The sequence below is a fragment of the Pelophylax lessonae genome (assembly GCF_965119305.1).
Source record: "Pelophylax lessonae genome assembly, chromosome: 4".
NCBI lineage: Eukaryota > Metazoa > Chordata > Amphibia > Anura > Ranidae > Pelophylax > Pelophylax lessonae.
The window spans coordinates 509,933,032-509,959,847 of NC_138771.1; the positions used below are offsets into that span (position 1 = coordinate 509,933,032).

Sequence of the window (26,816 nt, forward strand, 5' to 3'; positions counted from 1 at the left end):
CTTTAGAGATCAGTTTGGAATAAGAGTCATTCTGTGCTCGAGCCAGAGCAGGGTGGGCATAAGTCTGGGACCCTTTTGGTATAGGCTTCACAGAACCAGAGATTCCTTGCACACCTCTTGCAAATGACTGCTGCCTCTGTTTCTTCACTAAGTGAATTGAAACGTGGGGGACTTCTTCTTCCCACAGTTCCCCAGTCCCACTCAGTGTCCACATCTGATCCCCATTCATTGATTCCCTCTTCCAGGGATCCGAATTGGCACTCAAAAACTAGGTGACCCCACATCAATGATCCCTGCCTCCTCCTTACTGGACGAACTTGAGGACCTCAAATTCTGGATCCATTGAAGCCACTCTGCCTCTTTAAGTGCTGGACCCCCTATTTCTGGGACCACATGCAATGCACCCTGTGGCCGCTGCCCGGCCCTCACGACTTGTGTGCATTGCACCTCTAAAATGTAGGTCTCCCTGGTTTGGCAGATGTTTGTGTGGGTCTGCACCACTGGTTCCTGGCCCCAGCGGTGTTCTTGGCATTCCCTGTGCTCTTCCAAAGGGAATAGCCACTACTGGTGTTAGCAGTTCAGAAGTTGTTCCTACCTCCCAGTATACATATAGTCTTCTGGGCTGGCATTCACTCTGCTTCAACCTCAGCAACATGTCACCGCAGTGCCCACATGGATATATTCAGGCATCTGACACATTCCAGTCAAAGATGTTCCTTGTCCCCTCTCCAATCGGACTACTGTGTCAAAGAGGGTCGGTTTCTGCATCTCAGTCCGCTCTGCAGGCTCTCCGCCAACACGTGTGATAGCCTTTACACTCTGGCTCACTCTGGCATCTGCCAACTTGCTACTCCACACGTGTCTCCTCCTCAGCTACACCCGATGGTGAAAGTAACGTCTCAGCTCCCTTCCTCCGTTCAGATTGGCGGCCCGCAGACGGCGACTCCACCCACGGTGACTCCTCCTGCTAGACAGATCTCTTTGGCGCGCTATCTCCCACACAGTACAGTAACCCCTTTGCTGCTGCCATAACACTGCTCTGCCTGCACGAATGGTACTGCAATGCAGATTGTGTTCCCTGACACAGGCACACATACACCTGCCTCTTCTGCCTTTACCTGAGCTCTGGTTACACTTTTCCATTAACGTGTCAACCAAACTCCCCCACTGCTGCTGAAAACTGCCCTGCTGTTACTGACTGCACTGCAGACATTTTCTTCTACAGTACATGTACTGACACAACCCCTGATGCGCTGATCCCTGCGTCCCAGGTTACTGCTTTCTTGACCATAACTTGAAAACACACTTGCACTGATCACTGTGAAGCAAACATTACTTTCTTCCACATTATAACACATCCTTTCTTTGTTGGCACTCCAGCACTTTACATAAGAAGACATGGCGTTTCTTGGGTATCTATCTGGCTGTTGCCAGTAGCAAGCACTACTGAAAATTCCAGACGACGTCCGCAAATTTAGCACTGTCCCCGTAGGGCTTGCTTTGTGTTGACTTCTTAGGCCTCCCTCTGATTACCTGCAGACAGTTGCTGGGGGGTTTTCACATATCCCCCGTTATTCCCGTTTGCTCGTTACTCAATAAACAATCCAGGGTATTTAGGTGTGTATTTATTGTGGAACTTGGTTGGGAAAAGGGAATAGTGGGATACCCCAACTGAACTATTCACAGTAGATAATAGTGGACAACTCTCACTTGGCCTCACCAGATTACTTGTGAAAGCAGACACACTGACTGAGGGGACACAGATAGCAATAAAAACCTAATATATAAGAAGCAGTATGAGTGAGAGAGTCCAATGGTGATAGAGTCCAGTGTGTTTATTTTAATTGCACAGTCAATATAAAAAATATAAACCTATATTATATATATTACTGTGTCATTGGAAGCCTTTATTCTGCACAACCTGCTGATTTTATTATTTGATGTTATATATACAAATATTTTCAAAATCCTAGGGACTTCTAAAGTCAACTAATATATAATATAAGTTCTGATGAAGGGGACCTTTTTAAACCACAGAAAGACATTGCTTATTTTATCCTACTGATTACGCAATAAAAAAAACTCTTTGGATCAATTATCTTGGATTTATACTATAACGGGAAGTAAAAGAAGAACCCATATTCCCTTCGGTGTCACCACAACAGGTGTGTCCACTGAAAGATTTCACTTCTCCTCTTGCTCTCATGACAACTAAAGATTTTGGATTTCCAATCATTGTCTGTCTCGATGACAATGGTCATCAGGACCCTCAGCGAGAACATAAAAAGCAATAAAAACTTGGCAGATAATCTAACCCTTCCTTACTCTAATAAAAAAGGATAGATAGGTTACTGTAGACTTACAAGAATTGTATTGGCTGGTGTGGGCAACACCAACTGTCCTCTATACAGACTTATAAATGAGGCCCAGTGATACAACAGAACCAGAAGGTTTGTCTTTTACCACAAACACCCTAATGGAACAATAGGATGCTTTTTCAGGTATACTCGGAATTGATTGTATTCTGCATCTAATTGATATTGCCACAGGATCAATACCACCATCTGACAAGCCACTTGAAAAGACCTAGAGAGTGACCCCCTGACCTTCTGATACTGCCTCTGTCAGAAAAGCCTGGCAACCATTAGGGCCTATTTACACTTTTTGTGGTGCGTTAATGCACACTATGTCACACATTGAAGTGCATTGTGTTAAGGCAGGGTATTGAAAATAATGAGCTGCCAGAGAACCAAAATGTACAGAAAATCACAAGGCAAAATGAACGGCACTGCAACACATGTAAAAACACACATGGCAAGATTTAAAGATATAAATGGGTTCTTAAAGTAGATCCTAAACTAAATGATATGTATTTTTAGCCAAATATCAGTGTTTCCTAAGCAACTGGCATTTTTTTATTGAACTGCCCTTTTTACCTTTTTTAATCCTTTGTTGCACCTCCTGTAGCCTCTTTGCAGCCATATCCTCTCTACATGCACTCCAGCAATGACTGCATGGCATTTCTCAGGGCAGGTGACAGCAGTGGACCATGCATGCTTAACCACTAGCCGTCCAGCCGCCGTAGTTTTACAGCGGCAGGTCGGCTCTGTTACGCGAAACGACGTACTTGTACGTCGCTTCGTGTAGCAGATAGTGGTGGCACACGCGCGCTGCTGGAGGTGCGCACATTCACTAATTGGCTAGAGGGGGAGCCAATTAGCGGGTACCCGCGATTGCTTTCTATGGAGACAGAATGGCGATCTCCGATGTAAACAAGACAGACCGCTGTTCTGTCAGTGATGAACACAGGGATCCTGTGTTCCTCCTATTCAGGAACACAGGTCTCTGTGTTCATCCAGTGACTCCAACCCCCATACAGTTAGAAAGCACCCCCCTAGGCACACATTTAACCCTCCCCTCCCTGGTGCCCCTGGTGTTAACCCCTCCCTGCCAGTGTCATTAGTACAGTAACAGTGCATATTTTTAGCACTGATTACTGTAGTAATGTCACTGGTTCCCCTCAAAAGTGTCAGTTAGGTGTCCGATCTGTCCACCACAATGTCCCAGTCCCGCTAAAAATCGGTGATCGCCACCATTACTAGTAAAAAATAAGTAAAGAAATAAAAAGGACATAAATCCATCCCCTAGATTGTATACGCAATTACTTTTGCGCAAACCAATCAATATACACTTATGGGATTTTTTTTACCAAAAATATGTAGCAGAGTACATATTGGCCTAAATTGATGAAAAAAATTTGATTTTTTTATTTTTTTTTATTCGGGATGTTTCATATACAGAATGTAAAAAATATTGTGGTTTTTTTTCACAATTGTCGCTCTTTTTTTGTTTATAGCACAAAAAATAAAAACCGCAGAGGTGATCAAATACCACCAAAAAAAAAAAAAAAAGCTCTATTTGTGGGAAAAAAAGGACATCAGTTTTATTTGGCTACAGCGTCGCGCGACTACACAAATGTCAGTTAAATAAAGGCAGTGCCGTATCGCAAAAAAATGGCCTATTCATTAAGGGGGTAAAACCTTCTGGTCCTTAAATGGTTAATGTCTGTTAAATTAGCCACTCGTCTCCATCGTAAACATTGTGATAGGGTGACAATGCAGAAGCAGAATTAGAAGGCAGGGCCAGAACGTTGTCACCCTGTAACAGGTAGTACCTGATCAAGGACCTTTATGGCTGGATCACCAGGTATTATTTTAATAAAAGCTGTAAAACATAAAGAGAGTGGGCTCAGTAATGGTACAAGATCCAAATTATTTGGATTACTTGAACCAGTTTGTGTATACCAGATTGCTAAAGTACCCCCCTCACAACATATACTTTACAAAAATATAAATGTTTTATTAATATTGTTTTTTTCTTCAAAAAAAGACACATGTTTAAGACATAATTAGATCAGTAATGCAATAGGCCCCTAAACATATACAATCCCCATCCGCAACCTATTAGCTATCTCAATCATATAATATCCTTATAGTGCAAGTAATTTATTCCATCATACATAGTTCTGCTAATATATGGTGAAGGCACGGGGATTACCCAATGCATTTCCCAGAAATATTCTGCTTCTTCAGGAGTTTAGTAAAATTACAACATTGTTAGTGAATTGTAGATTTCTAATTTATGTTGTTTTTGTTTTTGTTGTAGCATTAGCCCCTACTGAACTCCTTAAGAAACAAAATATTTCTGAGAAATGCATTAAGTAATCCCCATGCCTTCGTCTTTTATTAGCAGAATTATGATGGAATAAATTACCTGCACTATAAGGAAATGATATGATTAAGATTGCTAATAGGTGGCATATGAGGATTGTATATGTATGGGGCTTCTTGCGGTTCTAATCTAATAATAATTTAAACGTAAAAAAAAAAAAAAAATTAAAAAGTAGCAAACTTGTGCGCCTTTTTTTTAAAAAAAAAAAAATATTAAAACATTTATATATTTGTAAATTGCATGTTTTACTAAAAGTTGCAGATACAAAATGATTTTTTAAATTACATTACATTTTAAAACTTATTTGATATTTTTACAATTTGAATGTATATATACTTTAGCATAGAGTTCCTGGAAAATCCTGCAATTTCTCTTATGTGCGTACTGCTAAGACCGGTCCAAGTGCAGCTTACTTCTCAGATATATTTTTTTATCCTGAATTTTTTGTAAAAAAAAAAACTGCAAATGGTACTGAGAATGCATCTGAATTTTGCAGCACAGATAACATTTCAATCACTTATTAGCCCGCTTGTTGATTAGCTGCTTTTTAGCTTATTAGCTGCTTGTTGACAGCTACCTTAGTACAGATAAGGAGTTTGCCATCAAGAGGTTAAACCTCTTCCCAACATTTGATTTACGTTTTACCTGTAGCTTCTACCTACATAGGTCATATTTTTGAGCACGAAACCCCTGCAGACTTTCAAGCACAAACGATCACAATAAACACTCACTAAACGTTTCAAAGCTATAATGCGTTAAAGCTATGAAGTGACAAAAGGTAATAAAAGAGATGACTAATTCCCAAGGTGCCTGCTAATATAAATGTAGGAACTGTACAGTCATATACTTCAGACTCAGAAACTAGAAAAACGGTGAGGAATCTGGGGCAGTGAAATTCACATTCAGAAGACGATTGTGGAGAATGTATGAATACTTTCATCCTTTTTTTTTTCAGAGTCCGTTATGGGCCACCTCTCTAGGCACCATGTATGATACGCTTAAAAGCCTTTTTTCATTGATTTTGCTTAGTGAGTTTTTACAAGAGAAGTCACTGGTTGTTTCCTCAACCCTCCCCAATTGCTTGGCTTTTGGATTTGTATGGACCACCTAGTACAAAGGATCTTATCACTCAAAATATCTTTTTGAAATGTTATTGGTTAAAAAAATCAGATACAGCCAACATGTTTTGGGAAAAAGAGTCTCCACCTTTTCAGGGCTTGAGTAATGGATGTTGATGTAGGACTAGAGGAGTTAAATTAGGGCTTGATAGAGAATAGCATCTCCTAACGGCACTAAGAATGGCCATCTGGGACTCTACGGGCCAGCATTCTGGGCACCCTGTCTGATATGCTTGCAAGTTTTTTTACCCTAGAATTTTCTTTGTAGGTTTTGCTTTACGTCGCCTAGTCTTTCGTCAACCAGCCCCACTTGACATGAAGAGTGTGATAACACAAGTGCGTAGCTTATTTATATTATATATATTTTTTTATTTTACAAGTGCAAAAACAAAACACCAGAGGGAACCAAAAAAAAAACATATAAACACGCCAAAATAAGTGCACTAGGGTGTGTGTTTGATCCCTTCTCAAAGAAGATGGTTCCCTCCCTGGCCCAATTAGGCACAATACTCCTGATGAGGGCAAGGCATACTCAGGTCCACTTTTCCAAAAGGCCTGGTAGACCCTGCTCCTCATGATCAGCCAAAACGACCATTAAGTACTACGTAAGGGGGTTCTTCTGAAGTGAAACCCCCCCAAGGCAGGGGAGGAAGGAACTTAATGGCCACACAACTTTCCTACTAGACTTCAGGGTAGATCCATGGTCCCATTCATGAGTAAAGGAAAAAGTGCAGTGGAAAAACGTGGTGAATAAATAAAAAAAAAATAGTGTGTGCACAATGGCTAAGCCGTGCAGCCTGGTAAACAAAAATTGGCCCGGTCTCAGCCAAAAAACCTAGCCCATAAGGGGTAATGCAGAAAAATGTTTTAGTGTCATGACCTAGCGCAGTTTCACACAGTGGGGGGTCCCAGACCCATAGTGCTACTCTGTCACCCCACTCCCAAGGGGTGCTTGACACCATGGGCCTTCCCAGTCCTCATAGTTTAAATCAAGAGGCTCTGGGTCCTTTGGAATCCTCCACGCCAAAGAAATACTCATGTCATGCAGAAAAATGTTTTAGTGTCATGGCCTAGCGCAGTTTCACACAGTGGGGGATCCCAGACCTATAGTGCTACTCTGTCACCCCACTCCCAAGGGGTGCTTGACACCATGGGCCTTCCCAGCCCTCATAGTTTAAATCAAGAGGCTCTGGGTCCTTTGGAATCCTCCATACCAAAGAAATACTCATGTCCCCCACCCTACCCAGTGGACGCTTCGGTTTCTTTCTCACAGAGGACATCCTTCAGGACCCCCTCCATACCAGCAGGGATACAATACAGCCAGCCATCCCAGCTGAAATGAATACACACATATTAGGGCCAATTAACCTACCAGCGTGCCTTTGGTTGATGGAGGGGAACCCAAAGAAAACCCATGTGAACACAGGGAGAACATGCAAACTCCGTGTGGGATTCATGAATAGGACAGCCATAATTACCTGCATTTCTGCAATCAGGAAAGCACGATGCACCAAAAAAGGTCAGCATGTATTTGATTGACAGATCTTGGAAGATTGCAGTCACGGTGGAGTGAACATACTGTATATTATTGACTGCAGGGATATTTAAGTTCAGTCAACGATGACTGTGTTTTTAAAATGTACAGCTAGATACAATGATGGGACACCCAAATGTTATATCTGCATTCACCAAGTAAAAATACCAAATGTAGCAATTGAGTGTGAATAGGATGCAGGTGAATAGGATGCAGTCTTGCTAATAAATTACTTCTATCCAACGTTTTTTTATACATTTCCATAAAAGTACAGGATAAATGACAATATCCATGACCTTGAAGTTCTCTCCAGACTTTGTGCCATACTGGAAAACAGATAGAAAACTCACTAGAAATGTGTGTTATTGTCAAACAGGCTTTATTAAAAAGATCATATCTTGTACTCGCAAAAGAACGTGGCTTTCTATCTTTTACATATCTTCAGCATTCACACAATCAGGAAAGCAGACCTGCAATAATACATAATCCTAAATCCATCTACAATCATGAAAGCAGGAAAGCGGACCACACCAAAAAAAAAAAGAAAGTCAGTATGCAGTTTTTCTCACTTGATTGACAGGTCATTCACAGTTCATAGAAGATGTGGCTTCATTGCAGTCATAGTGGGTAAACAAAGTGACTGCAGGGAGCTGCAGAGGGCTGTATTCGTAAAAATATATAAATACTATTTTTACTATTTTGTTTTTTTAGAGTCAATAAGATTGGCATTGTTAGGTTATTTTTAGCTGAAGTCTTGCAGATGCCAGCTACTTGTACTGATCCAAAAATGGGACACCTAAATTTATCTACATTCACATAAAAAAAGGCAGGCCACACGAAAAAAAGGAAAAAAAAAAATGTCGGTAAAATGTAAAGAGTTAATTGACAGGTTATTGAAAGGTTGTGAAAGATGTGGCTACATTGTAGTTATGGCAGGGAGAACATACAATACAGTGACAGTAGAACAGTTTTTCTCACCCTTTTTGCTCCAGAGGAACCCCTAACTCAATTTTGTTCCCTTAAGCAAGCCATAAATTATTTAATTTTCCTTTGTTCACCAAGGGGTTAAAGGAAAGAAAATAGCTAGATTCCCCTATCAACACAGTCAGCGCTGATAAGGGAATCCCTTGTGGTGTGCTATTGTATTCTGACAGCAGAAAGTTCCCCCCATTGTCAGAATACAATGATCACTGATGGTGGCTATAGCCACCGGCAGAGATTGCATGAAAAAAAAACTGACAGGCTGGTTGTACTGAAGTCCATCGATAGAGCAACTTCAGTACAACCAACCTGCCCTCAGATGGATCGAAATTTGGCCAGTTTCGGCTGAACCAGCCAAATTTCGATTTGTCTATGGCCTGCCTTACTAAACCAATGCATCAGGGATCAATGGGAAAATAGCTAGAATGCAACTTGTGACGGGAGTCACTTTGGTTGGGGGGCCCATGGAATCCAGCTTACTTTAGAGAGGTTGGGAAATTCCTGTCTCAGCTCCCCAGGTCCCCTCTTATGTGTAAGTCACCCTGTGTCTTTTAGAGACACATGGTGACTGAGAAAATTATGGACAACTACATAATGGACACTGAGAATGTGGTTTGGATTACTTCAAATGGGACAGTAATATTTATCCACAATGTCTCTCAAGAAATCTATGATACCTCAATGCCACTGTATCAGAATGATGGAACATTGTATGAGCTCTGCCTCAAAGACTATTCTAGGTCGGAGCCTGGCAGTCTGCTACTGGGATCTCCCGCTATTGTCTGTTTAATAAGGTATTCTGTGTTTATACTTGAGAGAATGTGTAATGTACTTTGTTTTATCCTTGTTGCTGGCAGTCTGGTCACCCAGGCTGGTTTAAGGTAATTAGCATGTTAATTATAACATTGTCCAGGTGTGGATTTTCATTCACCTATTGTTTCTGTCCATATGGCTAGTTAATTAGCTCAGGTTAATTACGTTTCTGTATTCAATTTCATCTGCAATTGATAATGTAATCAGGCTCACCTAACCTGGTGGGGTATATATTCTGTGTGAGTTTGTTCAATAAAGGTTCCAGATCTTATACAAGCCGTTCTCAACTAGTCTTGTATATTGAGGCTAATATCTGATATCTATGCTCAAGGAAGGAAGCGGTATGATGACCGAAGCACACAAGCACACTGTGGGTCGGTCTGTCACACAACTGTTAAGCTGGTCATACATATAGAGCGAATTTCAGATGCTTCTTGATGAACTGGCCAAAATGTGCTGCATGGGTGGCCCTGTCGGCCTCCTCCTGCCAGACATCTCTCAACTGAAAAATCAAAGTAACCGTGCAGAACTATCAGCTGAACAGTGGCTTTATCCAATCAGGAGCAGGCATTCTTCAAGTATTATGACAGCTTGTGGGGCCATCTGTCAAAATACAATAGCCGCAGCAGGTGATTCATCCATCTGTGCAGCACGTATGAAGAAAAATCTGTTAGATTTTATCAGTTTAGCCTGCAGGTATGTGTATGGCTAATTTTACAGACAGTTTAAATAATTGGTGTCATGGCTCTGGCTCTGTCAAGTGTTGCTGCCCCTGGAGCTATGCAGGCACCATCAAATGGGACATCAGTCACATTTCAAGGAACCCCTAGCAACCTCTGGAGGAACCTTTGGCTCCAAGGTTGAGACTGTCTGCTGTGCAGAGATTTTAGAAGACAATGTTTCTGTTGTTGAAAATGTATATATAATATATACTATTTTTTCTAGAGGTTGTACAGGACATATAACGCTCTTCTTGCCAAAGCTTGCAGTAGTTAGCTGCATGCAATGATCCATAACTGCATTCACACAATCACAAGAAGACCTGCAATGATCCATAAATGGAGCACCTAAATGTATCTGCATTCATCATACAAACAGAAAGTTGACCTGCAATGATTCATAAATTTGACACACATCTACAGTATTTCTATTAACATGATCAGAAAACAGATCCACAGTGATCCACAAACATGACACCTTTAAATCTATCTGCATTCACGCAATCAGGAAAGCAAACCATCCTAAAAAGAGCTCATAATACAGCTTCCATGGATTTAATTGGAAGATATTTGACAGATTATGGAAGGCGTAGTTACAGTTTATACATGATGGAACAAACATGTTGTACAGTTACTTAGCTAAACACATGAGAATAAACCAGATATATATTTTCATGGATGCAAACGATAAGGGCAGCATAGAGATAGATCCAAAGTCAGAATACCATAGCAAGATTAAACTAACAGATCGATTTCCTGAGATATCACATTCCCCTTTCACTGCCGCTGGTAGAGCAGAATACCCGGGAGCAGCCATGTGGACAGATAATATCTTGTTCTGTTCCACACTGTGACAAATACTTGTTTGCTTCTAAATGTAACGCTGACTTTTTCTTGAATCAATGTGATGCTCTAGGCAAATATAAAACAGTACATTATATTCCAGCTATGCATTCACTGAAAAACAACAACCACGACTACCTGAAGGCTGACTGCATATTATTCCACAATTCAATGCACAGCAAATATTACACAGTCAGATTCTACTGCTAACATATTTCAGGCACTGAGGCTGAGCATTTCACTATCATGGCTGTGCTCTACAAAGGGAATACATGAATCACAAGAGCGGCTGAACAGAATTCAAAACATATTTAGCAAACAATGAAGTTTATCTGTATGTACTGCGTGTTATCAAACAGTCTGCTGACAGGTCCTTTGGGTAACATGCATTCCAAAAACAAATATGTCTTTGAAGTTCAACTCTAGGCAGACATAGAAAACACACATCAATGCAACCATGTATTCAATAATAAAGCATTAAATGTATTTTTTTTTTTTGTTGTTCAAGCAATGTAAGTGTAGCACCCTCCTAGATAGGTGCTAGGTAGGAGAGTGGTTTTGGCTCTGCCTGCTTATCAGGAGAGCAGCAGGTAAAACATAGATGCCCTCTGCCTATAAGGGGAGCATTATTCATAGTTAGGCCTGTTCAATGTGCTCAGTGTGTGATGCATTTGGGCTGAGGGAGTGTCCCCACTGTGTCCAATGGGGAGGCACATTGGACAGTGGAGGAAACGAAGCCAGTGACACACAGGCTTTGATACTATCCCATGGGTTTGGCATTGAGAGTGATGCATTATGGGATAGGGTATAAAAGCTAGGAGCACATGAGGCAGGGGGTCTTTTGGGGTTGAAGCCAGGTCCCAGAAGGAGGGTTATGGCTGTCTCCTCTTCTGCAGCAGTAAATGGTAGTCACAGGCGGTCGGCCTAGTGAACCAGAGTGTGTGGCTGAATCCAGAGGTCCAGGAGAAGCTGACTAAGCTGACTGGTAGAATTGAGGGCAACGGTGACTCTGGAAAAACAGTGTCCGTGAGTACGGAGTGATGAGGAAAAGGGAAGCAGCCATTTTATTTATCAAATATTTATTTATGATTATCAAACATGGATTTATGATTAAGCAGATATATTGGATGTATATATTGTGAGAAGTCCTATTGTATAACAGCTGTTGTATTCAAAAGTCATTTACAGTTCCAGCTGTTAAGATTGCTATCTCGACCTTTGAAGATTTGTTCAATTAACGAACTTGGAAGTTACACGTCTTTGTGAATAACTACTCCGCATTTCAATCAAGATGTGACTTCAAAGAAACTTTAGATAGATAGGTGCCACCCTCTTCAGAATGTATAAATTGTAATACAAGTCCTTAGGAAGTTAGAGCAATGTTTATTAAGCCAACAGAATGTATGTAACTGAATTGCTCTCCAAACATGTTTACCTACATGTTTGTCTAGTAATAAATATAATTTTCAATCTGGCTTCAACAGTCAAAATGTTACTGAAACCCGTGAGTTTTGGGGTTACCCTTACAGGAGGAACTTGCCCGGGGGTCTGCCCAGGAAGGGGACCACTCCAAAGTGTAGAGTCAGTGGATGGGTGTCAGCACACAGTGAGAGAGAAAGGGGGTGCCAAGTTAGAACCCTGAAGATAATTACAATCAGGAACATTTATTCTATCTTCATTCCAGTGGCAGAGTGAAGCAGCGGCCTTGCCGCATCCTCAAGTCAGTTATCCTTGATAAGGTGAATAGTTACTAGTTGGAGTATTCCACTCATCCCTTCTTCTATCCCAGTTCCAAAAAAAACACAAAACAACATCCCCTGGACTGATCATTGACTGAGCCAAGTACTTAAAGTGATACGTTTCTGCAAGCAGTTGCTACGGGTAACCCAGGGGAATCCAGAAAATTTTATATTCAGCAGTCCTCTAGGGGGCAGTGCTACATAAGTATCTAAAATTGGCTTGGTATCAGCTTCTTGCGCATACTTTAACCTCCCTGGTGGTATGATTCCTTTGAATTTTAGGTGCTGAAAGCGGTACCATTATTTTGCATGTAATTCTTGTGAATGAGCAGCCCAAACTGTATACATTTAATATATATATATATATATATATATATATATATATACACACATATATATATATATATATATATATATATATATATATATACTGTATATACATATTTATATATAAATGTATATATATATATATATATATATATATATATACAGTGGGTACGGAAAGTATTCAGACCCCCTTAAATTTTTCACTCTTTGTTATAGTGCAGCCATTTGCTAAAATCATTTAGGTTCATTCTTCTTCCTCATGAATGTACACATAGCACCCCATACTGACAGAAAAACACAGAATTGTTGACATTGTTGCAGATTTATTAAAAAAGAAAAACTGAAATATCACATGGTCCTAAGTATTCAGACCCTTTGCTGTGACACTCATATATTTAACTCAGGTGCTTTCCATTTCTCCTGATCATCCTTGAGATGGTTCTACACCTTCATTTGAGTTCAGCTGTGTTTGATTATACTGATTGGACTTGATTAGGAAAGCCACACACCTGTCTATATAAGACCTTCCAGATCACAATGCATGTCAGAGCAAATGAGAATCATGAGGTCAAAGGAACTGCCTGAAGAGCTCAGAGACAGAATTGTGGCAAGGCACAGATCTGGCCAAGGTTACAAAAAGATTTCTGCTGCACTTAAGGTTCCCAAGAGCACAGTGGCCTCCATAATCCTCAAATGGAAGACGTTTGGGACGACCAGAACCCTTCCTAGAGCTGGCCGTCCAGCCAAACTGAGCTATCGGGGGAGAAGAGCCTTGGTGAGAGAGGTAAAGAAGAACCCAAAGATCACTGTGGCTGAGCTCCAGAGATGCAGTCAGGAGATGGGAGAAAGTTGTAGAAAGTCAACTATCACTGCAGTCCTCCACCAGTCGGGGCTTTATGGCAGAGTGGCCCGACGGAAGCCTCTCCTCAGTGTAAGACACATGAAAGCCTGCATGGAGTTTGCTAAAAAACACCTGAAGGACTCCAAGATGGTGAGAAATAAGATTCTCTGGTCTGATGAGATCAAAATAGAACTTTTTGGCCCTAATTCTAAGCGGTATGTGTGGAGAAAACCAGGCACTGCTCATCACCTGTCCAATACAGTCCCAACAGTGAAGCATGGTGGTGGCAGCATCATGCTGTGGGGGTGTTTTTCAGCTGCAGGGACAGGACGACTGGTTGCAATGGAGGGAAAGATGAATGCGGCCAAGTACAGGGATATCCTGGACAAAAACCTTCTCCAGAGTGCTCTGGACCTCAGACTGGGCCGAAGGTTTACCTTCCAACAAGACAATGACCCTAAGCACACAGCTAAAATAACGAAGGAGTGGCTTCACAACAACTCCGTGACTGTTCTTGAATGGCCCAGCCAGAGCCCTGACTTAAACCCAATTGAGCATCTCTGGAGAGACCTAAAAATGGCTGTCCACCAACGTTTACCATCCAACCTGACAGAACTGGAGAGGATCTGCAAGGAGGAATGGCAGAGGATCCCCAAATCCAGGTGTGAAAGACTTGTTGCATCTTTCCCAAAAAGACTCCTGGCTGTATTAGATCAAAAGGGGGCTTCTACTAAATACTGAGCAAAGGGTCTGAATACTTAGGACCATGTGATATTTCAGTTTTTCTTTTTTAATAAATCTGCAACAATGTCAACAATTCTGTGTTTTTCTGTCAGTATGGGGTGCTATGTGTACATTCATGAGGAAGAAGAATGAACCTAAATGATTTTAGCAAATGGCTGCAATATAACAAAGAGTGAAAAATTTAAGGGGGTCTGAATACTTTCCGTACCCACTGTATATATATATATATATATATATACATACACACATGAAAAGTACAGTAAAACTGCAGGAAAGGGCACTGGTGGGCAAACTGATATGATTATTTTTATTTTGAATTGTATCAGTGTGTTTGGTGTGTTTTTACATTTGAATTTACCGCCGGTTCCACCCCCCCCCCCTGCGAACGTCACTTCGCAGGAGATGGAAGCCGGGGCACGGAGACGATCGGGAGGAAGATCCGCCGTGAGACACCGCCGGGACACATTGCTGGATCCTGGTGACAAGGTAAGTAACCCTGCTTACAGGATCCAGCGATGCTTCTGGCGGTACCCCGAGTGTGGCTCGGGGTTACCGCTTTTGGCTCTGAAATGTAACCCCGAGCCACGCTTGGGAATACCGCTAGGAAGGTTAAAGCCAAAAGCTGGCTTAAACAAAACCAGTGCATGCAATAAAAGTTGCCCATATTTCTACAACCAGCCTCAGAAATAACAGTACATTTGTGAAGACCAACATTCCTTTTTCTTAAAATGTTATGACTTGGTGACCATGTTTCATGCATGTTTCTTCAATACACGGCAAGTCTAATCCATGACCCACCCCATAGGAAAACACTCCCCGCCCCCCGGCTTCTGAGTGGCTCAGTCACATAGTAGGTGGGGACAAAACTTCCTGGACACTCCCCCAAAGATATGTTTATTTAAAAGCAGCCATTGGAGTTGCAATTTGTAAAACTGAAGATCATATTTAGCATTAGCACTCTTCTGACTATTTCCTGTTAGTTTTAATGTGTGCTGGGAGTTTGGCTCGAAATGTCTGTTTTTGCGGATTTTCTTTTATAATGCATCTGAAAACCTGAAATTACCTTATTGATTTGTAATTGAGGTTTTATTACTTGAAAGTCAGTGATAAATGTCTATGAATACTACATCCTCAATTGCCCCTGAAACAAATGTCCTCACCACTGCGAATAGAGAAGTAACATCAATGCTTTCTTGGTACACGACAATTATTATATCAAATTATAAAAACTCCATGAGGCCTCATGCACACAGGCAGACAAAACACCACTTTTCAGGGCATTTTTTCATTTTCTTTATACCCCTGAATGCAGCTACATTTTAGCCAATGCGTCCATGCACATTGTGCTGATTAGATTTGAATTTTGGAGCAGCATTCAGGGCATTAAAAAAAAAAAAAAGCCTCAAACTTGCATTTGGAGATGAGCTACTGACATCATTTACGCACATATGCATATAAACATACATAAATTAATTTCAGTGCCTTGCATATTCTGGTCAATAGAATGAGTTTACATTTCTTAACGCCATACACCTGTAAACAGACCAAAACAAACTATTTTGTATGCTTGTTTTTTTTGCCAACTCCTAGCAGAAAGATCCAGGGTAGATAAGAGTATTTTAATATGCCAGAGTCCATGTTGCCTAAGGGCTCTTCACACGGGCGATCCAATCAGATTCGCCTGTCAGTTTTTTAGGCGGATCTGATCGGATCCTCCATGCAGCTCTATGGGGCAGCGGGTGTCAGCGGAGACACCTCCGCTGACACCCGCTGCCATCCGTATCCGATCCTGTCCGTGAAATCTGGACGGATGGAAACCCTATTTTTCCATCCGTTCAGTAATCGGATCGGATCGGATTTGATGAGAGCGGACAGGCCGTCCGCTCTCATCCGATCCCCCATAGAGGGCAGCGGGGGCTGAGACACCTCCCTCTCCGCTCTGCAAGCGGAGACGGAGCTGTCATCCCCGCTGAGCAACACGGATCCGCCTACGGAGGCGGACCGTGTGAAAGAGCCCTAAAGGTAAGACACCGGCCACATACAGGGCCGGGACAAGGGGTGGGCAGAAGGGTCGGCTGCCCTCGGCACTGTGGTATCAGGTGAGGTTGGGGGGCACCACAAAGACATTGGAGCAGAGGGGATTTGTGTTGGAAGGGGGAATATTGGGGGCCACAGGGGGTAAGTTGTGTTCTAGGAGGGGGCATTTGTGGAGGGGGGGTGCTAAGAGTGGTGATTAAGGGGGATTTGAGTTGGGAGGGGGATGGGGGAAGAATATTTGTGTATTTGGGGGTAATTTGTGCTGGGGGGGCTGAAGTAGGGGGGTGATGTATACTAATAGGGGAAATTTGAGGGGTAGAGGATTTGTGCTAGGAGGGGTGAATTTTATTGGGGGGGGGGGGCATTTGACCTTGGGGGAATTTTTGGGGTGTGGGGGGGCAAAGATTTGTGCTGAAATGGGGGATTTCAGAAGGGGGGTAGATTTGTACTGGCAGGAGGGGGAATTTATGCTTGTAAATTAGTGCTGAGATTTTGTGGGGAGATTTTTGCTGACACAACGCTCATACATCTTGAAGGGGGGGGGGGCACAGTTTGGCATGTTCGTCCTGGGCTCTAGATCTTGTCCCAGCTCTGCCTACATACAATATATAACATATGAAAACAGAAAAACCCACCAAGCATGGTTCTGGTCAAAATATGCCAAATAGTATCCAGCTAAAAAAGGGCACTTTGAAGAATTAATAAAAAGGCCATAAAACCATCCATAATCACATGAGGCATAACATGAAAAATTATAATAAGATATAGGATTTTATTGTAAAAATTAACCACTTGTCCTCTGGAAGCTTTACCCCCCTTCATGACCAGGCCATTTTTTGCGATACGACACTGTGTTACTTTAATTGACAGTTGCGTGGTCATGCAACGCTGTACCCAAATAAAATTTGTCATTTTTTTCCACACAAATACCGCTTCCTTTTGGAGGTATTTGATCACTACTGTGTTTTTTCTTTTTTTGCGCTATAAACAAAAAAAGACCATTAATTTTGAAAAACAAAAACAACAGTATTGTGCTTCATCTTTTCGGTAAAAAAAAATCCAAAAAGCATATATTGATTGGTTTGCGCAAAAGATAGAGCGTCTACAAACTATGGGATATATGCTGTAATTTTTATAATTTTTTTTTTATATACTAGTACTAGTAATGGTGACGATCAGCGTCTTATTGCGGCGGACAAATCGGACACTGACACTTTTGACACTTTGTGAGAGCCAGTGAGACGAATAATACAGTGATCAGAGCTTAAAATATGCACTGTCACTGTACTAATGACACTGGCTGGGAAGGGGTTAAACTTCTAGGGTATTCAAAGGGTTAAATATGTGCCTAACCAGTGTTTGTGTGTACTATGTGTGCTGTTTTTTTTTTTTACTTAGGGATGTGATGGATTTTCTTTGCATGCAAAGAAAATTAATCACTTCCCCACTGTCAGGACGGAGCTCTGAATTGTTTACATATGCAGAGCTCTGTCCAGCAACTCTCCCCGACAATCAGTGGGTGACAAATCACAGCAGAAGCAGTGCGCGCACGTGCCCCCTACCTGGAAGTGCGAAATCACATACTGTCTAGTGTCTACGTGATTCTGCACAGATATGTATACGTGATTCTGCACATATTTGTATACGCGATTCTGCACAGATTTGTATACGCGATTCTGCACAGATATGTATACGTGATTCTGCACAGATATGTATACGTGATTCTGCACAGATTTGTATACGCGATTCTGCACAGAACAGACACCCTGTAGCATTTGCTATGGGGAGGTTGGCAAGTGGTTAAAAGAAACTAATAAAAAAAATGACATATGTGCATCATAGGAGCTCCTGGAACGTGTTTAGCTTTTTTGTTCCAGCCCTGACGTTATCCTATGATACTTGTTTCAATCCGGCCTGGGCTTTGCAGTACCACTGCTCCCCTGTACCAGGTGATTTAGGGCTCATTCACAGGAGCGCTCAGTCCCATGCAGTGTGAAGAGTCATCTGTTTATTTACTGGTCCTGAGCTGTGTCTAGGTAGTCATATAAAAATGAATGGCTAGGCTTCAGCCGGACTCATCCACACAGCTGAGTTTGACAAGTATGTACAGGCATACCCCGCTTTATGTACCCTCACTTTACGTACACTCCAAGTATGGACACATTAGGCCACTTTCACATGGCTCCGTTCCATCGACGGAGTCCGTTGTGCTCAGCGCCAGCGGGGGATCGATCCGCCGATCCCAGATGAGCAGGCGGATGACAGCTCCGTCTCCACCCTGTGATGCGGAGACGGAGCTGTCAGATCCCCGCTATGGGGGAATCGGATGAGAACGGACCGCCTGTCCATTCTCATCCAATCCGATCCGCCAGACGGATGGAAAATAGGGTTTCCATCTGTCCGGATTTGATCGGATGGCAGCGGGTGTCAGCGGAGATGTCTCCGCTGACATCCGCTGCCCCATAGGGATGCATGGGGCATCCGATCAGGTCCGCCTGAAAAACTGACAGGCGGATCTGATCAGACCGTATGTGTGAAAGGGGCCTTAGTGTCTATAAGAAATCTTGGTCAGCCTGACATGGCACTGCTCCTGAACCATAAGTGACAGGAACACCAAACTTGGGAAGTCTGGAGAGGGGACCCAGGACTACAACCTGATTTTGCTGTTAGCCAGCTTGCCTAGGTGATCTACCATGTCCTAGCCGTAGGTCCACTGTCCCATAGACGCCAATGTTAAAAATTGGGAGCAGTGCCATGTCAAGTTGACCAATATTTCCCATAGAGCTAGTGTATTTACATGCCTTTAGAAGTGAAAAAAGGTATTGCTTCACTTTAACCACTTGCTTCGGCAGGCTGGCTCAGCTGCGTGAACCACCGTACCTGGGGCCCGATTAGGAAGCGGGGAAGCCGACCCACAGAACCAGCAGCCGCGATTGCCCCCGGGCACCCATGATCGCTCCCCGCTGAGAGAGAACGACTGTCTGCTGTTGTAAACACAGCTGACCGTTGTTCTCTCTGGAATTAACACAGAGGGCCTGTGATCCTCCTATTTAGGATCACAGGTCCCTGTGTTCATTTCACAAGTCCCTCCCCCATACAGTTAGAAAACACTCCCCTAGGCTCACACTTAACCCTTTAATCCCCCCAGGGTTAACCCCTTGCCTGCCAGTTTCATTATTACAGTAACAGTGCATATTTTTAGCACATATTACTGTAGTAATGTCACTGGTCCCCCCAAAAGTGTCAAAAATGTCAGTTAGGGGTCCGATCTGTCTGCCACAATGTTGCATTCCCAGCTAAAAATCGCTGATCGCCGCCATTACTAGTAAAATGAATAATAATGACAAATCTTCCCCCTAGTTTGTAGAGGCGATAACTTTTGCGCAAACCAATCAAAATATGCTTACTGGGATTTTTTTACCCAAAAAATGTAGCAGAATACAAATTTGCCAAACAGGATGAAAAAATTTGATTTTTAAATGTTGTTTTTGGGAATGTTATATAGCAGAAAGTGAAAAACATTGTTTTTCTTTTTCAGAATTGTCGTTCTTTTTTTTATTTATAGCGCAAAAAAATAAAAATCGAACAGGTGATCAAAGACCACCAAAAGAAAGCTCTATTTGTGGGAAAAAGGGATATCAATTTTATTAGGGTACAGCGTCGCACGACTGTGCAATTGTAATTTAAAGTCACGCAGTGCCGAAACGCAAAAAATTGCCTGGTCATTAAACTCCTTAGCGGTATTCCAGAGTGTGGCTCGGGGTTAAATTTCAGTGCAATTAGCGGTAACCCCCGAGGAGCATCGCTGGATCCTGAAAGAGGGGTTACTTACCTTATCCCCGGGATCCAGCGATGTATCCCAGCGGTGTGCGGCGGCCAGATCTTTCGCCCGATGCTTGTGAGCCCCGTCTTCCGTCTCCTGCGACGTGACGCTCGCAGGGGGGGTGGAACCGGCGGCAAATTCAAAAAGTTATACACACAAACCCACTGATTACAATACAAAATAAAATAAATTGACATTAGTTTGCCCCCAAGTGCCCTTAACTGCAGTTTTACTGTACTTATATATATATATACATACTTTAACTTATTTATAGTTAGTTATTTATTATATTATAATTTATGATTTTGTGTTTCAAACTTTATCATAACCGAGATGTTATAAAGAAGAACGCACAATAAAAAAAAATCATATGTAAATAGTTGGTTTGGGCTGCTCATCATTAAGAATTACATGCAAAATAATGGTACCGCTTTCAGCACCTAAAATCCGAAACAATCATACCGCCAGGGGTGTTAAGGGGGAAAATGAAAATCTTCCGGTCCAGAAGTGGTTAAGTACATTTTGATTTTACATTCATGCTCTGGTCCCATTGTTTACCTTAAAGTGGGGTTTGCCTGTACAGACCAGTATGCAGAGCCTATCTTTCTGGATCCATGCCAACGTTCCTGCTTTCCTGGTAAATTCAGATGCGCAGGTGAGTCCGTACAGCTGATCTGTATTCATTCATATTATATCGGCTTCCTGCGCACAGCTCAGAGCTAGTAAGAAAAGTAAACAAATGGCTCTGCACGCTGCAGGGGACTCAGCCATGGCTCCTGACCCAAGCATCATGCTGTATGTTACAGATGCTTTGGTTGAAACTATAAGAAGTCTGGCGCCGCCACAAAAGTGCTGACCACACTGACACGCAAGGTATTATTACTCCCGTCTCCAACACTATTATATTGTTGCTGGCTAATCCTGCATTCAATATTGAACCTAAATCATTTTCTTGAAGTAAACAATTCATGACAAGGTGATTGTAACCATATTACTGCACTAGCAACAATAACGCCACATTACGGGCACACCGACGTAATCATTTACTGATGTTCATACTCAGGGCCTGAGTAAAACGTTCTGTAAAGACCTTACCATAAACGTGCGTATGCAATGCATACACAGGCATAAAATTCTTCTTCATCCTCTTGTAGTTGACAGCATTACAATCTACTGGAGGCACGTACTGTATGTGTGTAAATTACTGCACTCAAACGTAAAATGTACTATTTTTATTTTATGGCTCTGCATTTATCGCTGTATTCTTTATTCAGCTGTGTGCATTGTTCCATAGACTACATGGCATCTATGTGCAGATCAGTAAAAAACGTGGCCTTTTTTTTCTTAACCCCCATGTGCAAAAGGCTTAAAAGTGCTCAGTTGTTTATAAGGCCCCTTTCACACTGGTGAACCGATCGGGTCTGTCTGTCAGTTTTTTAGGTGGACCCGATCGGACCATCTATTGCCCCCCTTTGACACCCGCCGACATCCGATCCTATCCGCTAAAAACAGATGGATGGGGGTCCATTCCCCAATCCATCTGGCGGATCAGTTCGGATAGCAGCCAGGTGTAATGGGACAGGAGGTCTATTTCCATCTGACTACCCATAGAGGAAAGCAGTCTGTGTCTGTGTCCACTCTGCATCAGTGGAGCGGACACAGACCTGTCATCTGCCTGCTCAGTGAGGACCAGCGGAGAGATTCCTCACTGAGCAAGCGGAGCGGATCCGCTTCCAGAGTCCACCCGTCTGAAAGGGGCCTAAATGATAATAAATGTTTTTTGTAAACATTGAATATCCTGGAAAACTTAAATTTAGGTCTTGTTTAGACTTAAGTTTGGTAGAAAGGACCCAGTTGAACCACATTAGAGCCCCCCCCCCCCAACTGCCCCACCCTAAGCTGGAAAGGCAGCAGACAGGGGTGTGCACATGCCGCGGTAAAATTAATCGCCCTTGTCGCATTTTGCAGGCAGTACCGCTACCAAACTTAAGCCATTCTAGGGAACGGAGACACGCTGTTGGTTCAGCATGTATGGAGTTAAAACAAGTGGTGAAGAGGCATCACAATGCATGAGAGGCACAGCAGTTTAGATGCAAATCGGAATTTAGCCTTGATCAAGTCTGTTTCTGGCCTTCAGTGCTTCATTCTGTGCCAATCTCACATACCAGGTATAGCACATCTTTCTTTTTCAAATGCATAACTGTATTGAGCACATACCATCATATCTACAGCCATACACCTCTATCTGAATCCTGCACTGTCCTCCCATCACCCTAACATGTCCATTGGTGTCAGAAACAGAAACTGTATGCTCCCATGTAGGTCCATCTACATTATGTACGATACCTGCACATCTGCACAAAATATTATACAATGTAGTGTATACCAAGCATGTAAACAATGTTGCAGTATATAACAGACATTCACAACTCTGGTGTTTAGCAATGATAGCAATCCATTCTACTTCCCATACACTTTACATTGTTATTATGCGAACCCGGGAACATATGTTATAGACTGACAAGCATGATAGCCAGTAGTATGAATGCTATACCTTCTACACTTTGAACTACATACGTTGTAGCAGTCTGTCTGCATACAAAAATGTTAGGGGGGATAAGTCATTGATTGTAATCCCCATTAAAGAGCCCTTTCACACTGATCAGTGTTTGATAAGCTTTTGCCGTTTTAAAAGCATAACAGAAATGCATGAAAAATGTATCCCTTTTAAACCCATATGTCACATATGTGCGTTTTTTAAAGACCTGCATGCTGCATTTTCAGTGCATGCTTAAAAAAACGCACCACAAACACATTGAAAATGCATTAATAATTCCATATGCATTTTGGCAAAACGCATACCACTTTTTAAGCGCACCAGTGTAAAAGGGCCCCAACAAATTCATTTTTTACAAATTGAATGTAAACACACAGATCTGACACTTCACCATGTTCAAACACTTTACAATAGCTTTGGTTTCCCGGAAAAATTATTTTTTCACTAAGGACAATATCTACACGTTTATCACAGAATTAGTTTAAATGCAAATACACAAAGACCTGTGACTGTATGTATTCAATGGGCCTGATCCGCAGGTTGGGGTCTTCAGACTCATGCTTATATTATGACAAAGCAGCTTTAATAATCTCACTCCTCAATAAGTCTAACTCCTCAATATACAGAACCCAGATCATCACAATTCTGTAGGATGTATACATACAAATAGCGGGGAACTCCCACGTATATGGTGAGATGTGCCATGTAACTGTCTTAAGCTAGCTGTACACTATACAATGTAATCTCTCTACACTCTCCTTTAGATTTACCAAAACCATGCAAAATGAGGATACACTCAAACAATACATTCAATTAGTGTCAAATCAGACAGGGCCTTACACTACATAGTTGATGGTAAATCTAAAGTAGATTTTATAATCCAATTATATAGTGCATGGTCATCCTAGACTGAACTATATATTTCACAAACATTCAGCAAAGCAAAGCACAATCACAGCGTTCAAAGTGCAAGAAGCCACTGCAGTCAATCAACCTTCACTTTATTATAAATAAACCCTTTAAAGGGGCTTCTAGCTGCTTTAGAATATTACACTTTGCTTATACAAACATGTCTCTTGATAATTTTCTTTTTTACTGTGACATCCCACCTGGTAAAGGCTCAGTCCACCCAAATTTATTATTTCAGTGTTTGGTAACTGCTGGACAATAAACCTTCTGACAGTCTCTTCTGTCCCTCTGTAAATCTATTGGTGGGATCTCTGTGCTTGGTTCTCAGCTCTGCATACCTACTGTGGTCATTAGAAGGGGTTCCCACCATCCCTGTTCTCAGTTTCCAGATCTGCACACCTGCTGTGACCATTTTGAAGGGTTCCCATCATCCCTGCACAGAATTGCCAGGTCTGTACACCCATCGTGCCCATTATGAGGGGTTCTTACCATTCTTGCTTGGTGTTTCCAGGTATGTACACCTGGTGTGCCGATTTTGAGTGGTTCTCACCATTCTTGCTTTGAGTTTTTGAGTCTACACCTGCTGTGCCCATTATGCTGGGTTCCCAACATCCCTGCACAGAGTTCTCAGGTCTGTACACCCACTGTGTCCATTATGAGGGGTTTCCACCATCCGTGCACAGAGTTCCCAGGTCTGTACACCCACTGTGTCCATTATGAGGGGTTTCCACCATCCGTGCACAGAGTTCCCAGGTCTGTACACCCACTGTGCCTATTATCAGGGGTTCCCACCATTCTTGCTTGGCGTTTCTGGGTATGTACACCTGGTGTGCCGATTTTGAGTGGTTCACACCATTCTTGCTTTAAATTTTTGAGTCTGCATCTGCTGTGCCCATTATGATGGGTTCCCACTATCCTTGCACATAGTTCTCAGGTCTGTACATCCATTGTGCCCATTATTAGGGGTTCCCACCATCCATGCACATCATTCCCAGGTCTGTACACCCACTGTGTCCATTATGAGGGGTTTCCACCATCCGTGCACAGAGTTCCCAGGTCTGTACACGCACTGTGCCCATTATTAGGGGTTCCCACCATCCATGCACAGAGTTCCCAGGTCTGTACACCCACTGTGTCCATTATGAGGGGTTTCCACCATCCGTGCACAGAGTTCCCAGGTCTGTACACCCACTGTGCCTATTATCAGGGGTTCCCACCATTCTTGCTTGGCGTTTCTGGGTATGTACACCTGCTGTGCTGATTTTGAGTGGTTCACACCATTTATGCTTCGAGTTTTTAAATGTACCCACCATCCCTGCACAAAATTTCCAGGTCTGTACATCCACTGTACCGATTAAGAGGGGTTTCCCACCATTCTTCCTCTGCGTTTTTGAATCTGCATACCTGCTGTGCCCACTATGAGGGGGCTCCTGCTGTGCCCACTATGAGGGGGCTCCAACTATCCCTACTGTATTTGTATCGATTTTATATTATGGAGAACGCAACAGAATGTACTGGAAGTAACACAAATAGGGTGGGAAAGCAGAAAACATCTAGGTGAGCAGCGAGAGATTTGAGAAGTTTAGCAAGGAGATCCCTCTACCAGAGTATCCAAGGCAAATAAGGAAGCCAGGTGCTGACCCCTCTATAGCTACATCACTGATGATTGACACATCTGAAATAGCTGTAATTAACAAAATGCACAGTTGCCAGCGGCGTTGCAGGGATGTCCCTGCTTGCTCCAAGAATCGTATAGTATTCATAGATAAGGTTCAGTCCACAAAGCTAACACACCACACACACCTCCTTATTTTCACAAAGTGACAGTTATATTCAGAGCGATGAGAATTGGAAATGACAGTCACATGACTTAAAATAACGATCAATGCATTAAAGCTTTGTGAATGAACCTATTGTGGTGTATAAAGTGATTCTGGGTATTGTGGAGCCTCACATTCACAGGCTCAGCAGCACAGGGTCCCTGGAAATGATTTTAACCCATTGGCCACTGTGGGAGCAAAGCCTTGAGGTATACGCTGTATACGCTGCTCTCCAATCGCTGATCCTGGCTTTGAATGCACCTGATTTTGCTGTGATGAGGATGAAGAGATGCTGCAGGCTCCCCCAGCCTCCTAACACATCTCCCCCAGCCTGGTCCTCTGTAAAGTGGTATGAAGCATGCACAGATGAGCCTGCTGGATGGTACATGGATGGTACATGGCCCCCTTTGCCTGCACTGTGATTGCCCCTTGCAGAGGTGCCTGGGATGCAATGTGTGTGACCCAGCCGCTTACCTTATTATTAATGCTTCCTGTAACATCAGACAGAGCCGGCTCTCTCTCTGCAACCACACAGTGTCCTCATCCCCAGCATCACATCACAGGGAGGCTGCGGTGTCAGCCTCTCCCTGCTCAGCCTGCCTGTGATTGGACGTTGCCTGACAGTAGATCCTCCCTCCCTGATGCTCCTGTACCATCAGGTCAGGATGCATAATTTAGTGAAACAACTGGTAGGCAGGCTGGATCAACTATCAGATCAACAGAGACAAAAGGGGAGTTCTGTCGGAGGTGTGCCGCTCTCATCGCTCCCTACAGCAGGTGACAGTTGGCCACACACACGTATTGTTATTATCATTCAATCGATCGCTTGATGTGTATCGATCAGGGAACGAGCCTTCGTAAACAAGTGATTCATCATTGATTCAAATATAAAACAATATAAAAAAAAGGTATCGATTGAAGATTAATGTCTCATGCACTGCGTTGCAGTACAGGGTTGAATGTACCCAAATTAAGTTTTTCTTTAATACTATTATTATGATAATACAGGATTTATGTAGCGCCAACAGTTTGTGCAGCATTTTACGACATAAGTGTAGATAATACAGTTACTATACAATTCAGTACAGCAGGAATCAGATTTTAAAAATGGTTGAAAATGCAATTAGAAATTAACTATTAAAAATGATAATTTCACTGATTAGTACTGCAATCAGTTATCTGACATGCTCTATGCAGATATTAAAAAGATTGTAAAGTCTCATTTAAAAAAAAACAAAAAACAAAAAAAAACAAACAAACATGTAAGTGCCGGTTCACAC

General features: G+C 42.4%; 1 protein-coding gene across 1 annotated transcript in view; it reads right to left on the reverse strand.

Moving 5' to 3' along the window:
- The window catches only part of SYN3 (synapsin III), a 594,890-nt gene extending 568,761 nt beyond the window's left edge, over positions 1–26,129 (reverse strand). Inside the window, exon 1 of the mRNA XM_082255354.1 lies at positions 26,011–26,129. The gene's annotated coding sequence lies outside the window, so the exon portion shown is untranslated. The remainder of the gene's footprint in view (positions 1–26,010) is intronic.
- Between the last annotated feature and the right edge of the window lie 687 nt (positions 26,130–26,816).